Source organism: Haemaphysalis longicornis, unplaced genomic scaffold (genome assembly GCF_048455015.1).
Source record: "Haemaphysalis longicornis isolate Haplotype H1 unplaced genomic scaffold, Haemaphysalis longicornis Haplotype H1 scaffold_3, whole genome shotgun sequence".
In the NCBI taxonomy this organism is placed as follows: domain Eukaryota; kingdom Metazoa; phylum Arthropoda; class Arachnida; order Ixodida; family Ixodidae; genus Haemaphysalis; species Haemaphysalis longicornis.
In genome coordinates, this window is record NW_027526335.1 from 223,948,273 (window position 1) to 223,965,211 (window position 16,939).

A 16,939-nucleotide genomic window follows, 5' to 3' on the forward strand; every position below is an offset into this window, starting at 1 on the left:
CCTGCTCCTCCACCGTATCTGCCGATGATCTCGTTCCCTCCGTCCGCGACGGCAGAGACGGAGAAGTGAGATCGTCTAACACCGGGTTTGAGCTTTAATTTTACATAAAAAAAGAGTTTCCGCTCATGTGCTACACCAATACAATTCACCCACCCACCATTCATGCATCATGCATTATTTGAGCCTTACCAACAATATCTCCTTGAAGTAATAGAGAGTGTGGTTAAATGCATTTCACTTCTTTCTGGTTTCACTATTTGCGGACCGACGTAAGTGACTTCAAGTGCCGTCGATCGCATGGGTAATCGTTGTGGGTGCCGTTTACAGCTTTGCTTTCCAAGCCCATTCGCAGGGTGGATTGGCGCTAATTTTTTTCTCTTCCCGCGCTTTCCTCGCGTGCTGTTGTTCAGGAGAGCGAAACAAAAAGAACAGGCCGCGCATTTTTGTGTGTTTGAATTTATGCTGACGCTCAAATAAGCGCCGAATGCAGGGCAAGGTAAAAAAAAATTAGCAGTGGCTTAGCTCGGCTATGCCAGGATATACGTAGCGTGAGCTGAGGTACAGGTACATTTGGTTATTCTTAGGTTTTCTGGTTGTGTAGGATTAGCTGATTATCATGCTTACTGCTGCTAAAACGATTTCCAATCCAATACAGTCCAGTCCAGTCACTGCTCCTCGCGCATGCGCAGCATGGCTGTCCAGGAGCCACGCGACACGGCTATCGAGCGGTTGCGGCGCAGCGTCAGACTTAAGCTACTGTGCAACCGAGACGCACAGATAGGCACGCGCCGGCGCCAGTGCGTCTGCCGCGGCTATGGCGTCACTCCTCTGGAATGCGCAGACCGGCAAATGTGGAGAACCAATTTCAATCCAACACAATCCAATTTAATCCAAGCCAAGCCAAGCCAAGCCAAGTCAAACCAAGCCAATCCAATCCAATCTAATTCAATCCAAGCCAACCCAATCCAGTCTGATCCGATCCGAATCAATCCAATGCTCCTCGCGCTTGCGCAGAACGGTCCTTCACGGCACACGCGAAACTGCTCAACCTCGGCCAGTGTAGCTTACGCTACTAAAAAAAAAGGGGGGGGGGGCGGCGAAGCGCTGCCTAGCTTCTGCCTCCGAATTGTTCCCTGCCTCAACGTTATATTTGTCTTTCTTTCTTTATTTGCAGACAATGCCAAGGGGATGAAACTCCGCTGTTTTTCTGTCCCGTGACTGCAGCGATCCTAACTTTTGGGGGCTGTACTACCTACCAGCATAAATGAACGCTGTTGTTGCATTTTATATTTATTACCAGGTTACTTATTAATTGCGGAATTTTTAATATGCAAGTGAACTTAAAAGTTGCAGCTCGAGATTGTGAAAATACGAGCGCCACCGCGAGTGGAAAACGGGAACCGCGCCTTTCTACTTCGCACCCCTGAAAAGGGGCGTTTCTTGTCGCGCCCACAAGTATGCTACGATCCACGGTGTTCCGAGGGCCGTTTTAAATGCAGAACATTTCAGTAACTCACGATGTCACCCGCGTTTACGTCCGTAGTCCGCACCGTCGTCCCTTATATATAAAAAAAATACTATCCGGCGCCCGGTTTCGATCCCTCGACCCTGCGGGCGGAACGCAATGTACATGGTGCTCTACCCACTGCGCCACAAAGCCGACACAGAATGGGACACTACGAACGCGCCTTATATCATTGACTCATTCAAATTACAGCTGACGAGCGCTCTCTCGTCAGCAGTTGCCACAAGTGCAACAACATTAACGTAACGCAAACTACTTAACGACGTGCGCCCCCGGAAATGCTCTGCATTTGATCGTGCCCCTCGCGAGGGAGATGTTTCACTGCGTCTTCTCTCGGTCGCGGGACCCGTGGCGCCATCTGGCGGAAGCGCGGCACAACTCGTAGCACTTTGAAAAGATGCGGCGCCAGCCAGCTGTGTGTGCGCGTGCCGCACTTGTACAAATGGCGAGTGCATTGGCTGTCCACAGAGCAAAGCATTCGTGCAAGTAAGCCGTTGCAGTCAGTCAGTCAGTCAGCCAGTCAGTTAGTTAGTTAGTTAACAACTCCGCAAGCATTTGCGTTTCTTCTTTACACCCTTAGTTCTCGGTCAAAAAGGGTGTAAAAAAGTTTCGCGTGTAGCAAGGAGAGTGTAAAATGGCCTGATTCACTTGCGGAACATAGGCGTTCGGCGTTCTTTAAAAGTGGCATAGAAGCTTAACTCATAAATTTCTTGCTCCGAATCTTTGCTACATATACTTGGGAACACAATTCTTTATGTTTTGTTCCACATGTGGCTCACGAGGAGACATTCGTCATGTCATATGCGTGCGCACAAAGAACATGTGCCGACAGACAGAAACTAATATTTTTTTACCACCGTAAAGTTCGTTTAATCGAAACAGACGCATGAATAGATTCGCGCCGTCATCACAGATAGTGCTGTATTGAGTGGTGTCAAAATTCTTCACGCCAGGACGCGTAACATTCTTTTGGATCCCGGCGGACGAAAGGTACGATCTGCATGGTGCTCGTTTTGCTTTTCTACGCTTGCACGATATAACAGGATGCGGTTGCAGCAGTAGCTTTATAATTTAAGTGAGCATACATGTGCACTTTGTTTATTACATTCTGATAGCCGTCTTTGACTCTTGAATGACGCATGAAATTTGCGGCAGAGCATCTGGTAATTAATCCAATGTCTACATTAGCTACACACGTTTGTTTATACGTGCGTTATTGATTTAATGCGTTTCGATCGTGTGTTTTGCATTTTAGCGCAAGTGAATGCACGGTATGCAGCAAAATGTATATGAGGCAACGTATACAATAACTAATGAAACAGTGTAAGCCTATGTGCACTCTTTTTAGTAGCTGTTGATTGCCTGCGTTGTTGTTGTTATTGTAATATTAATATTATTGTGAATATTTTAATTATTATCAGTATTATGGTTATCGTTATTACTATCAGCCTATTTATGTCTACAGCTGGATGAAGGCATCTACCTACATTTATGTCTCAAAGGGTGGGTCCGTAGGTTCCTATCGTGTTGTTAGCACTATGTTAACTAAGTATAGTGACTACATAAATTATTTTATTGCGTTTCAATTGTGTGCTCTGCATTTTCTCTTCACGTGAACCAACGGAATATAGCAGAATGAATTTGTAGCAATAAATATACAAACTAAGCAATTACTGTATATGTTTATAATACAATCATAACCATAATTCCACCACTTATAATTTATACTTTACGCTTCAGTTCCGTGCTTCGAGTTTGCGCTTTAAGTACAAGAACGATATATTCACAAAAACGCAGTTACGGCTATAAGTCGATAAATAATTAGACAATGCAGGCTTAACCTTTGCTGGTAATTTATTAGAGGTTCTTAAATAAGGTTTTTATAACCGGTTTACTGCACGGCCAGAGAAATACCTGAGGAATACATAGTGCGCGAAAGTATATACGCATGAATATTGCTTGGCGATTGTGGTGTGTGAGGGCTGCTTTCGTCTGCAGAAATGTATTTTGGATTAGGAGGAAAGGTGGGCCATTGCCACCGAACATTATAATCGCACAAATAGAAAAACGTATCCGCGTCTCTTAATAATAAATGCTGATTTTAATTTAAAATTTGCCTTTACGATTGGTGTTGTCACATGTCGTCTTTGTAGCCAAAATCAATTTAAGAAAGAAAGATTCGAAATATATAAGATCACGTTTATTTCGAATACAGATGCCCGTTCTCACTCAAAACTATGTGCGCCTGAAAGCAGCATGAAAGCTTATTCATTCTAACCCAAATATACAAACGTGCTTGTTGATGTTCCAGATCTCGCGTTTGGCTCCAGTGTGCCAGAAGGCAGGACCTGGCTCATTTACCACCTCGACAGATGTACAGCAGCTACCGGCTGCGTCCTGCCCATTTCGCCAGCAGAGACTACGCGGACCTTGACCAGACAAGGCACTGGACACGTATGCACTGGCTGGATACCTATTTATCAGCATGCTGCCATGTACCTTACATTTTTGTTTGCGACTAAAAGCGCAAAATATCCAAGTTGTGTTTTAAATGCAGAGCATTTCAGTAACTCACGATGTCACCCGCGTTGGCGTCCGTAGTCCGCGTCCGCATCGCTCCCCCTACACTAATATAAAAAAATAATACTTGCCGGCGCCAGGTTTCGATCGTACGACTCTGCGGGCGGAACGCAAGCTGCACGGTACTCTACCAACTGAGCCACAAAGCCGACACAGAACGGAAGGTTACGAACGTGCCTTATATCCTTGACTCATTCAACCGTCGGCCAGAGGTGCGCCCTCTCCCCCGCGTCCTCCTCGCCTTCTCTCCGCTCGCAACGCCCTCTCTCGCCGCGTTCGGTTCGGGCGCACAACAGGTGGGGACGTGCGCAACACCCTCTCTCGCCGCGTTAGGTTCGCGCGCAAGAACAGGTGGGGCGCTCGCATCGCGCTCTCTCGCCGGGGTCGGTTCGCGCTTAAACCACATATGTCGTTCGCGCGCGCTGCGGTCGCTAACATCTGTGGCGTGATCGTGACGTCAGCATCACGCGTTCGCGTGGTGGCGATTTCGGCGCTATAACACTCTCTCGCGAGGGGCATTGGATTGGATTCGATTGAATTGGCTTGGATTGGCTTGGATTTGGATTGGATTGGATTAAAGTGGATTGTGTTGGATTGTGTTGCATCATAGCCGCGCCACGTTGCGTCATAGCCGCTCCACGTTGCGTCATAGCCGCGGCAGGGGGTTCACGGCACGTTTCACCAGCGACTTCATCGACAATGTCTACGCTGGAAGACAACAATTACAACAACAACAACCAATACATAATCCATACGACTTGCAGGCGCGCCCCCCCGCAGAAATGCTCTGCATTTGATCGTGCCCCTCGCGAGGGGGATGTTTTTTACTGTATGAATGGTACATTTAGGCAATAAAAATTAAAATATCTCTACTCTTTATTCTTGTCTAGATTGTGTGCACTAATAAACCAAAACAACGTCGTGCTTATAATAAGTGGTGCAAAAAGGAGTGGACGCGCAAAACTTCATCAATCAGGACAAAACAATTGCTCTTTTGATAACGTGGCGGGTTGCGCAACAGGTACAAGGTAGTGCGCTGGCCATCTGAATATATTCCACTCGCTCAATTTACCTTGCATGAGCGTCCCAAATGAATTTGGTGCATCTCCCAGTGCATGTCTGCAACGCGCCGCCAAGTTTTTAGTACGGCCCCCATACACCAGGGGTTTGTCCGGCGCTGCTAGCGAATATCGCGTCCCATGCAAGGTATAGGAAGTTTCACTCCCCTGACAAGGCCACGGGTCGCGTGATTGTCTGGACCAATGAGCGTCGGTGTCGCGGCGACAGCTTCTGCTCGAAACGTGCTGGTTTTCTCTCAACGTAGCTAAGGCTGCGCGGAAGGTGTGCGCTGACCGCCCGTTGAGTTAGCTGGCCTGTGTCGGCGGGCAATGTGTCCGTATCGCGGTTTGCCTTCAATTCCGTGTGCTTGGTCCATCACTGTCTGTGTGCCAGCTGTCTGCGTGCCGTCTCTCTCTCTCTCCCCGTGACGACGTCTAACATTTTTTCACCATTTTTCACCTGGTGTAATGTTTTGGTGAAAAACAAACAAACAAATCGACTAAAAAATCGCTCATTGGATACCGATTCACGCAGAACAGTGTGTGATACGTGTAGTGCTGCCTATTTTGCGCCGATTACGGGTCGTCGTCCGCGCTGCGAGCGTGTTTTGCATCGTTGCGTGCTAGTACCGCAATCCTGACTGTTGCGCAACGGGTGCAAAATTAAAAAGAAATTGTTCCGCGTTATTGTGATATGCTCGTTCTTTTGTACGTTCGCGGAGCCTGATTGTGACTTTTTACTGCAAAGCAGTATATATCGAACCCCCCAGTGTTCATTCCGGGGTCATCGATTTACTCGACGCCGTTCCAAGGCTCCTCCTCACCACTGCTGACCACTGTTTCACAACTATTTTCCCCCTCGCCTTCACCGATGCCCCTTTAGCAAGTGGCGCAGTCGGCAGATAATGGCGGTAGTGCGGTTATCAGATGATTGCGAAAAAGAAACAGGTGCCCGGATGGGCGTAAAAAATGCACTCACGAATACTATACTTCCTAACAAGAAATTTGTGCGAAGCGCCAGCTGCAGTCTTCTCTGTCACGGCGCATTTCTGCTGTGTCTCAGGAAGTGTTCGCGTGATCAGCGAACGCAAGGGGGCGTGCGCTACTCAGCCGCTACCATGCAGCGTACCGCGCCGGCGGCCAGCTTGTTGTAAATCATGTTTGAACATCCCGCGCAAATGTCAAATGGTTCGGAATAACCCCTCAGCAGAGAGCAGCGAGCATGTTGTCCCAAATTGTGTTATAACCAGCCGCGCAAATGCCACGTGGCATGGATTAGGGGAGAATGGAACACCGTCTGGGGAAAGTCTCAGGGGAGGACGCTCTTTGGTGGCGACGCATGAGACATGTATTAGGGGAAGGCAGTCAGGGAGACGACGCCATAGCCGCACGTGTCGTACTCCACGTCCCCCTTCGCCAGACGCTCCTCTCTGTTTTCTTTCTTTCGTCGCTGCTGCGTTCCCTCACTCAGTCACGCGGATATAAACAAACGCCGCTCCCACGAAGCTCAGGTAACGGCTGCCGAAGGGCTGCCCCCTAAAACGACCGAAACCCGCTGTCCCCGTTTCCGCTCAAATTTCACTCCGCCACGCAACTGCGAATACTTTCCGGTTGAAGGGAAACTGGACCAGTTGGAACTCCGGCGTGAATCCAATTTTTTCAGCTTGGACGGCCTTCCGAGCGACACTTTCCCCGGTGTCTTTCACGCCTAAGTATGCGTGCACTCCAGTTTATGCGTGCATGGTTTGCGGGTGGAAAAAGGGGGACGTCCACACACAGCTAGGCTTCATGCCGCTACCGATGAAATGCCGGCTTGGCTGGTGGGAGATTTCGATGTAGAAATTACATGGCTCAAAGCGCTTAGCCGGTTATCATCCTACATCGAGTGGTTCAGGTGTGGGTTGATGTGATACACAGACACCTTACACGGACCTTAAGGTGCCTACGATGGAGAAGGGACACGGAGAGCCACATGTTTGTACGCGAGAATAGAGCTGGAGGGCTTCCAGGTTTTAAATCGTTACAGGACAGATGCATGCGGTTCGTTTGGAGGAGGAAGAGCAAGAATTGAAGTGTTGGCCCGAACACAAGCGCGAACGGGCGCATAAACAATGGAAAGCTGCTGGCGCCGCCATTACTTCCTCGAGTTCAGCTGATCGAGTAGCGGCGAATCCCTCCCCGATGAACAGCAACTTTCCCGCTTGAAACGCCGGCGTGACTCAATATCACTTCTTCAGAGGGCTTTCAGGAGATGTTTTCAACCGCGTCTGTCACTTCTAAGCTCGCGCACATGATCGGTTGGCGGTTCATACGTGCACAGGTTTGTAGTGGAGAATGGTGGGAGGGAGAATGGGGTCCACGCGCAGCTATAGGTTTTATGCCCGTACTGCTGGATGGAATACCCGTTGTGCTGGTGCGATGTTGAAACGCGGACGTGATATGGCCCAATAGAACTCTTCCTGAGTCTTTAGTGGTAGAGCGGGTTGGTTTTGTGTGTTTCACAAACAGTAAGAAGCTTATGACGCGGGAGAGACATAGCCAGCTTCATGTGTGTCTGCAAGAACAAAGCTTGGATCCTTGAGAGGTTCATAAGGCTAATTGGCTAGGAAGTATGCTTCATCGCAAGGTACAACAAACTTGTTTTGTTTCGTGCACTACGTGGACTGCGTCTAGCTTTGCGGGTCATCCATCTTCACAGAGTGGAAGGAGCATTGCAGGTGACGGGCGCTAATGTTACTCGTACGCGCTTTGAATTGAATAAAGGCGTTCTTAGACCACTGTAGCTTGCGCTGCTTTGAAGCGAAGATTGCTAGAGAAATAAAATATTTTGAGAATAGCTTTTTTTAGAATGGCAAATTCATTTCGGCGTAGGTTATCCATCGTCTTCGTAAGCGGTGCCGTATAAATTGCCGCACTGACTCGCAGCTTAATTTGTAGGTGTGGAACTTAAACACTACGTACACACAGCGTCCATTAAAAGTGACCTAGCGCCAAACTTCTTTTGTCTCCGGTAAGGCGGAACGTTCAATGCGAATCCTCGAAAAACTTGCAACTTTTGCCGGCATTTGTGTTCACCTCGGGTAGGTTGTCCGACAGAACAGGTGGGCCCGGTTGCTTGAACATACGTGCTTGTTGACAGTCTTATTGAGAGTCTAGTCTTATTCACACAATAAGATTCAGACCAGTGCACTTCCTCGAAAGCGCCAAGGCTGGGCTAAAGAGCGGTCTCATTGAAGAGTATGGGCCTCGTGCACTGCAGTTCAAGTGAACACGTAGCGCCACCTGGTAGCGGCGGCGAAGTTTTTCCAAAAGAGGAAGCTAATTTTCAACGGGGCTCAATTACAACACCAACGGGGAAGTTAGTATACAAAACATGACAGCGTTTCGTTACGTTCACAGTTGTCATTTCAATATAAATATTCCTCTGACCACATGTGCGGGAATGCATGCTAAATAATTTTACAAAGCGCGCTTCTCCTATACAAGCAGACGGCAGCACACGGATGAGCTGCTGGCGACAGCGACGTTTACAAAGCACACAGCACATAGTACCCTTTGCTTATTCCAAGTTCAGTGCAAGTGGTTGAATTTTTACAAGTAATCCAATGAGAGCTTGCTTCTGGGCTAGTATGTATATTATTTCTTGTAAAAAAACTGCGCTAAATTGAAATTACGAAGACGAAGGACGGCGGAAGACACGATGCAGACTTACGAAAGCGCAACTATCAACTGGCCTTTATTTTCCGACCCTATCAGAAAACACTGGAAATATAAACATAGAAACAGAAACGTTCAAAACCCCGCACAAAACACTATCTGTGTTAACTTCTTGATAGTTGTTATCGTCACTTCTTTTTTGCGCGGTCTCACTCACAGCTGGCCACGTGCGCTCGTCGTCCCCTCTCTCTGGATCACTGTCACACGGGGAACATCTTTCCGCAGAAGGCGAATTTCCTTGTTTTTTAGAGTCACCGATGGCTGGCTGACGCATGCACCTTGGCTCCCCGATGCCATACTAAAGGCTTCTATAACCTCCCTGGTCGTTTTGCTTTCGTATGTCTGCGTTTTCGTAAGTCTGCATCGTGTGTTCCGCCGTCCTTCGTCTTCGTAATTTCAATTCAGCGCAGTGTTTTTACAAGAAAAAAGCAATCCAGGCCGGTGCTCCGCTTTTACCATTGATGTTGAAAACCTTTTCTATTCCCTGCCGCATGAACAAGTTTTGGTGTCTGTGAAAGAATGCATCACCATCTACAACGACGAGGTTAAGTTTATGCAAAGTTGCAGAATTTCAGTGGAATCCTTCCGGGAGCTGCTGCGTTTCTACTTAGAATCAACTATTGTAGGATGGTGTAACAGTGTTTATGTGCAGAGTTCTGGAATCTCTATTGGGTTGAAAGTTGCTCCTCTTGTTAGTGATATTTTCTTGGCTCATGTTGACCGTGTGTTGGAACGGGACTTGGAGGGTCTGGCACTGAAAACGTTCAGGTTTGTTGATGACTACTTAGTATTTTGTGAAGACTATGACCCTACAAGAAAAATGGTAGACATTTTGAGAGCATTCAAACGTCGCGCTTTCGGGCTGACGTTTACGTGCGAACCACTGAGAGAAAGAACAATCCAGTTTTTGGACTTGTCGTTAAAGTTAGAGGAAAATCATGTCTGCTGGCTCCATGGTCCGCCATCAAGGAAGCCTCCACTGAACTTTTCATCGGCACATTCTAAGATTGTGAAATACGGAATTGTTTTCACCTGCCTCAGGTCGGACATTTTCAAGTCTTGCTTTCACCAAATTGAGTTTAGTGCACAGTAAGGTAGACTCAAAAATGCTGGCTACGTTGACGTAGTCATTGGGTCGACCCGTCGTAAGTTGTTGTACATGGTAAAGAAGAACTTGTCTCCTGCATGTGATGTTGTCAAAGAAAAGAAGAAGGAAAAGATCGTTGTAATCCCATACCTGCACAATGTTTGACACCGTTTGAAAAAAGTGAGGAGCAGATATAATGTCAATGTGGTGTTCACGGCCAAAAATAAGTTGAACCGCATCTGTACCGCCATCGAAAAGAGTATTAGTACAACGGGCCGAGCAAACAGCTGTGGTGTCAAACGCGAAAAACAGTTTGTTCCTTGCAGATCAAACGTGGTCTATTACATTCCTCTCAAATGTGGTCGCTTTTATGCTGGCCAAACGGGACGCTGCCTAAATGTTCGTTTGCGAGAGCATGACAGTTCACTTAAAGGGGTGCCTTCAGGCCATCTTTCCACCCATTGCGATAACTGTGGTTGTACGCCTTTGCTACATAATACAACAGTACTGTTCCGGCACGTTGACCAAAAAGCGAGACAATTAGGGGAAGCATATAAGATTTAAAAAAATTTCTGACTCGTGTGTTAGCGCTCCCTCTTTGTCGCTCTTAGATGCAGAATTTGCATATCTTGATGAGAGCGGTACACGAGAACGTGCGCCTGCGCAGTTGCTTTTAATAGGTTCATTTATCAAGTTTTTATGTTTGTTTCGTAACTTGAATGGCTTTATATTTGTGTCTCTTCTATAAAAAATGTTAGTTTTGGTCCAGCGCTTGTCCTGTTATCCTCCCCTTTGTCCCGTGATCTGTGCGCTGCGAAGATGGATCTGTACCAACTAGCCCGGTTTTCTACGTTACTTCAGTATATTAGCGATAATTTGCAATTTTTTAAATTTGTTGATACGCGAATATCAGCACAAATAAAGAAATGAAAGAGCAACAATCCGAGAAATAACACTCCGTACGCTTGAGAACTTTCGACTTAAAATAATTTCACAAAACTGGGATAGCATAGTTGCTCTTAACGATGCAGTGAGCCGTATGATCAATGTTGTTTGATGAATGCCTCAATGGAAAATTGGGCGAGTTATACATTATGAAAAAGGTATACGCTTTACACCTAGTTGGCTATAGGTCAGCCAAACCTAAATTACAAAAGCACTACAGGTACGTGCCATAAACTAACGCATGCAGCATCTTCATGTTAAATGTCAATCTTAAATGTCAACGCTTCAGGCACGTGCGGGGTGACGTACAGAGCAGGCACGTAGCCAGGATTTTTTTTCGGGGGGGGGGGGGGGGGGCAAGGCCTAATTGTTCGAAACAAGCTCTTTCCATGGCAAAAAAAAAAAAACAATTGCCCAGAAATATAGAAGGCGCCTAATTATTAGAAGAGAACGACAACAAAGGGGAATGCAGCGAAAGAGGCGAGTTAATCCGCGATGGAAAGCAAGTTTTTGACACTGCAATAAAGCTAGTGCCTGTGCATTTTCCATCCAAATAATCTCCACCAAGAAGGGCCGTACAGAGACAGTGACGTAAAGAGGAGTGACAAAAAAAGGGGGGGATGCAACGGAATCAGGCGCCTACTCAGGGAGACGTGCGGCAAATAAAAAAACAAATTGTCGGACGCTTTCTCTACCCGAATTCTCACTCGGTGTCTCAACAACAGGCCGGCGAGAAGAACGTGAGCCATTTTATGACAGCAATTCTTAAACAAAAACAGGCATATTTGGGAAATCAGTTTCATTGAACACAAAGAACGAAAACACGGGTGCTTTTATAATCACAAAGATGAAAAATGCTAACATTCGTTTCTACAGCAAACAATTTTAAAGAATGGCATTGAGATTGTTTTGCTATATAGTAAAAGTAAATGCAAAAGAAAAAAAAACGAACACGTAGCTTGGCCGAAAAGAGCGGTTCACGCTGCAATTTTCAAACGTCGTGGTTTCTCCATAAACACAGTGATAACTTCGTCGACACTGACTTGCATCCGGTGAATGGACATAAGGGCCAGGCCATTAAGCCGCTCTTCAGCCGTCCGGTTCCTCAAATATGTTTTCACTCTTTATATGTTTACAAGGGTAGTTTGCCCGGTATCTTTGTGTTCCTACCACCCGTGGAATCTCGCACTTCACTCCGAACTCCGCCGCTCTATCTTGACATAGAGAAAATATTTTGTGGAATTCTGCCTCCGCGTTAGTGCCCATCTCTTCGAGTTTAGTCAGCACCAGGTCAACCTGCTCCAAGGCGACGCTCATGTCAATAGCTGGGCTTTGCAGATACACAGACAAGTGGTGTGTGAGGCCTAGGAATGTCTCACTAACAGCGAGGCATAGAAGAAAGTTGAGTGAACAGATTCGCTGATGGAGGCAATGAGCGGTGGACGCTGTTGCTTTATCAGGGGAGGTGTCCATGAACTTTTCAAGTGAGTGAACTATCTCAGAAAGTGCTTCTCCAAACAATACGACTGAATCATGACGTTCCACCCACCTTGTTTCACAATATCGGCGCAGCCGGCGGAAAGACTTTGTAGACGCTTCCAGATGTTTTTTCAGGACCGCTGTCCTTTTGGGTGATAGCCGAAAGGAAGTGCATACCTCACTAATTGTTCCAAAGGCTCGTCGAATGTCTTGGACAGCTGAAGCGTCGCTCAAACAAAGGTTCAGGGAGTGCGACGAGCAATGCGTGTACAACGCCGTTGAGAAGTCGTTCCGGATGAGCGCCTGCACGCCGTTGAATGCCCCGCTCATCGCTGCTGCTCCATCGTATCCTTGCCCTCTCATCATGTCCAAGTGCAGGCCAAGATTCAGCAGCTCCCTTTTCAGTGTTTCAGTCAGGCTAGACGCCCTGACGTCGTCAACAGGTACTAAGGAGAGGAAATCTTCCCGAATGGTTGAAGTAGTAGGATCGACGTAGCGTACGCACAGAGAATTGCTCGGTTTGTGATACATCCGTTGTTTCATCTGCCAGCACCGAAAAAAATCCGGCCTCGTTTACCTGTCTTACAATTTTATCTTGTGTAAGTTTGCCAATTATCGAAATAATTTCTTTTTGAATGTGCGGGCTGGAGTAAAGAGCATTGCTGCCTGCTGTGCGAATGTGATTGGTCAAAATGACGTCTCCGCCATTCGCTCTATAACGTTGGAGCGCCCTGAAGTTGCCGTCGTTCTGCAAGGGTTCCTCAAGAGAAAGACGCCCCGAATCCTTGTCACCTCTCAGCGCGAGGTCTTGACGGCCGCACAGTAAAACTGTCTCGACAATCGCGCGCAACTTTGCCTTGTTGTCTTCGAGCTCGCCCTTTGCTTGTTGATTAAGCTGTACGTGGACACTGCTTGATTTTCCTCTGGCGACTCTGAGAAAGCATTCGGCGTCAACCGTTGCCGTCTTGTGGTATTCAGTCCGTGCATGATTCTCGAATGTCTCAAGGGCATCCTTCCACTTCGTAAACGGAACTGTTACGAGGTTCTTACATGTCTGGTGAGAGCCTTTACCCGCTCCGCTCTTACGACAAAAAAGTACGCAGGTTTTGCAGAAAGCTCCCTTCCGCACATGAGAAAATGCAAGCCGCTCATATCACTGCAGCCAGTGAAACTGAAACGTGCGCCTTTTCCCGTTTTGGGCGACCGAGATTTCAAACTTGTAACTCGGGGTTGGCACCCATACGTTAGAGTATACCCGTTCTCGGATGATTGACAAACATTCCGATATCATTGTGACAAAGAGGGCTGACAGTCTCCACACAGTCCTCGCAGTCATCCGTTCTCTCGGCATCCACGTCTGCAGGTACTGTGACGTTTTCGGAGGTAGAGCCGTCTTCTGATAAAAGAAGGCTTCCTTCCTAGATGCACGATAGAAATATAAAAAATAATCATACATAAGTTTTCTGACAATAGTTTTTACTTCATGTTTCAATTAATTATTGTCGTAGGACTTATGCTAAGTTCCCCTTTTACAAGAACCCTAAATAAAAACGACTCCGAGTATCCGTACCTTCAATACATTTCATTTTTCGCGCCATATGTGCCTGTGTATAGTGCTCTTTGATTTAGACTAGATGCAGTCGAGTCTCGTTAATTCAAACACGATTATATAGAATTGACGTTGTAGTCCTGTGGAAGTCATCTGTATTTTAATGGGCGAAAACGCAGTCTTATCATTATCATGGCATTGAACCCTTTTCGTTCCCTAGCGGTTCGTTATTAGAACTGAACTTACTCCAATCTAATGCGCACCTTTTGTCCCATTTATACGAGTCCAAAAATTGCCTGCACTTTGAAACCGAATATTGAACCGCAACCACGTTCGCGGGTTTTGTAACAGCCTCCCATGATCTCATCGAAGGGTTCAAATGGTGTGTTATCGACTCATCGTCATTACGAAAAAGCGACAGAGGTTATTTTTGCGAGTACGCGAACATTCGTTTAGTGTTCCAATGAACTCTAAACGGTGGTGCGCCGTTGTCATTATGAAAACTGTCGTGTAAGAAAAGACCTTTAGCATGTTGAATACAGCTGCGTCGCGTGTTTTTGCGTGCCCGACGTCGTGGTGACTGTGAGTAGCGCAAAAGAAGATATCCGTGCCTCGAACACAAACGCACTAGCGGAGTTTTGCCATCTGTGGAGGTCAAGGTAAAAGACCTTGAATTAACACGCGAACTGTATTATACAATAAATTTAACTGCCAGGAGAAAAACTGCTCAATCAAAGAGGGGCGAGCTGTACATGTCTCTCCATCTTTGTCTTCTTTTTAAATCGTCAACATAGGAGCATAGTAGAGTATTATCTTTAAAATCTGCTATCAATACCTTCAAGTGCATTTTTATATTGAAACTGCAAAAATTTGGTTTGCGTTAGACTGGAGTAAATTCGGGCGTCTGGGCTGGAATAGAATGCGTGTTTTACCGATGGCGTAACGGGGCCATCGTTTGCGGCCATGGAGACATCATTCCTGATGGCCCTATTAAAAAGTGGCATGGTTGTAGTGATAAGAAAACAAAAAAGCGTCGTGCAGTCATACCCGTAGCAAGTATACAAGATATTTAAAGCGATGACTGCACTCGCGCTATATGAGGAAAATTGCACTCCTCGACAGATGCATCGTGTTTAAATAGCCATCTCAGAAATAGACATTTATGGCAAAACCAGTATCATAGTATTGCTCAGAAGTTCACAAGCTCGGAATTACTAAGTTGCCCCTTCGCTAAAGCGGGCGTAACAAGCAAAGACAATAAGAAACACAGGACCCACCTTTGGAACTTTAGCGAAGAAGCTTGTCAATTTCATCGTTTGTCCTGGTCGCTTCCTGGCCGTTGAAGTTGAACCCTGGCTGGCACCTTCTTTCCCCATGGCTGCGTTCTGTTCCGCCAGAGCGCCCCGACACAAATTTGCTTGGTTTGAAGGAACGCCGAACAGAGGTGCTGAATCGGCTGAATCATGCCTCGCTGTGCCAGCCCGCGGCGAACATGCCCCTATATACATACCTGGGAAGGAGCGCCGAGGAGTCGCCCTCCCTTTTCCCTCTTCGGCGGACCCCAGCAAGTCCGTTCGTCGAATTCAAACTGCGGACAGTGGAGAGTACTACTTGGAGAGATATGAACTGCTCGCGCCGACTCGCGGCTGAAACGAACCTCCGGGCGCCGACGGCGCGTCCCAGCGGCGCGGCATTCAATGGAGTCACCCAGCTGAGAACTAATCCCGCACTTTGCTTTCTTTGGCATGTTGTGCATCCACTAAAGATGCAATCAGTCGCGAAGTCACCGCCGTACTTAGGCGGCCACACGCACAAAGTAAGAGGAGGCGACGCCGCCCGTGTACACTTACTGGAGAGCCCCATATCCACTCATTCCGGTTCACTCCTTCCGCCACGCGGGCGCTTGCCCGACGACACAGGCAGCGGACGAAAGTTGATGGGGTTCGCAGAGGCGCCAGCGGGGTCGAACGGGTTAATGGGTCGTCAAGACGTCGCTTTCCGTACAGAAGTCCCCTTTTCCTAGCTTTCGGTTAGCTTCCGCCGTCAGGTCGCGGAAAAACTCTGCGTCTGCGGCAAAGAAAAGCCGTACGCGTGCGTGTTCCCACGCCGCGCCGCTATCAGTCAAACAAAGCACTTGAATACTCCCCAAGTTGCCACCACCTCACGGCGGCGATCCGTGCTGCGGTGGCTAATCCGCTTATCGGCGACTTCGAGCACCCTCCGCGGGCCGAACGCGGCCCTAACGACCGTAGGTGATGACAAAAGCCCTGGGCGGCATCTCCCTTTCGTCGGCGTGCTGCGTGCTGACTGTTTCCCTCATTGGCGGCATGTGGCCGACGCCCGAGAAGCTGTTGTTCAACGAGTCCCAGAGCGTGGGAATGGAGGAAATGTTTTTCCGGGACTTCGATATTGGTGGTCCCGGGGACGTCGACCTTCCGCAGAAAGCGCCACCGGAGGCGACAGACTTCCAGCTACGAGAGGGGGAAAGATGCCCTCTCAGTGTGTGAGCGCGCGCGTGCGTGCATTTTGACCTTTTCGGAATTTTTCCTGATTGGTGCCTCCTGACCACAGCGTGGAGACAGGGAGAACAGGGATGGACCAAGCAAAGTCTATTTAATCTCGCGCCACCAGGAACGCAATGCCTGTTCACTCAGACCCTGAACATGTAAATACTAGTATAAAGCTTTCTTTCTCGATCGGCTTGGTAGGCAGGGCAGTTTGGAAACAGGCTCGGGATAGTATCACCAGGCCCAAGTCGTCGCAGCTGGAGAGGAACTGCAAGTAACACAACCTCGTCCACTTCGACCCCGATACCCCGCAGTCGCAACAACATGCTCTTGCTTTAATTCCGCGTTATTTTAAGTCTGTGGAAAGTTATGCGGCCTTACAAAATAAGGTCCTATTTAGCTGTGGGATAATAACCGGAATAAGCGTAGATTTTCAGTAATACTACGGTTGATTATTTCTTTTTATCTCTGACGACTTATTATCATTAGTAT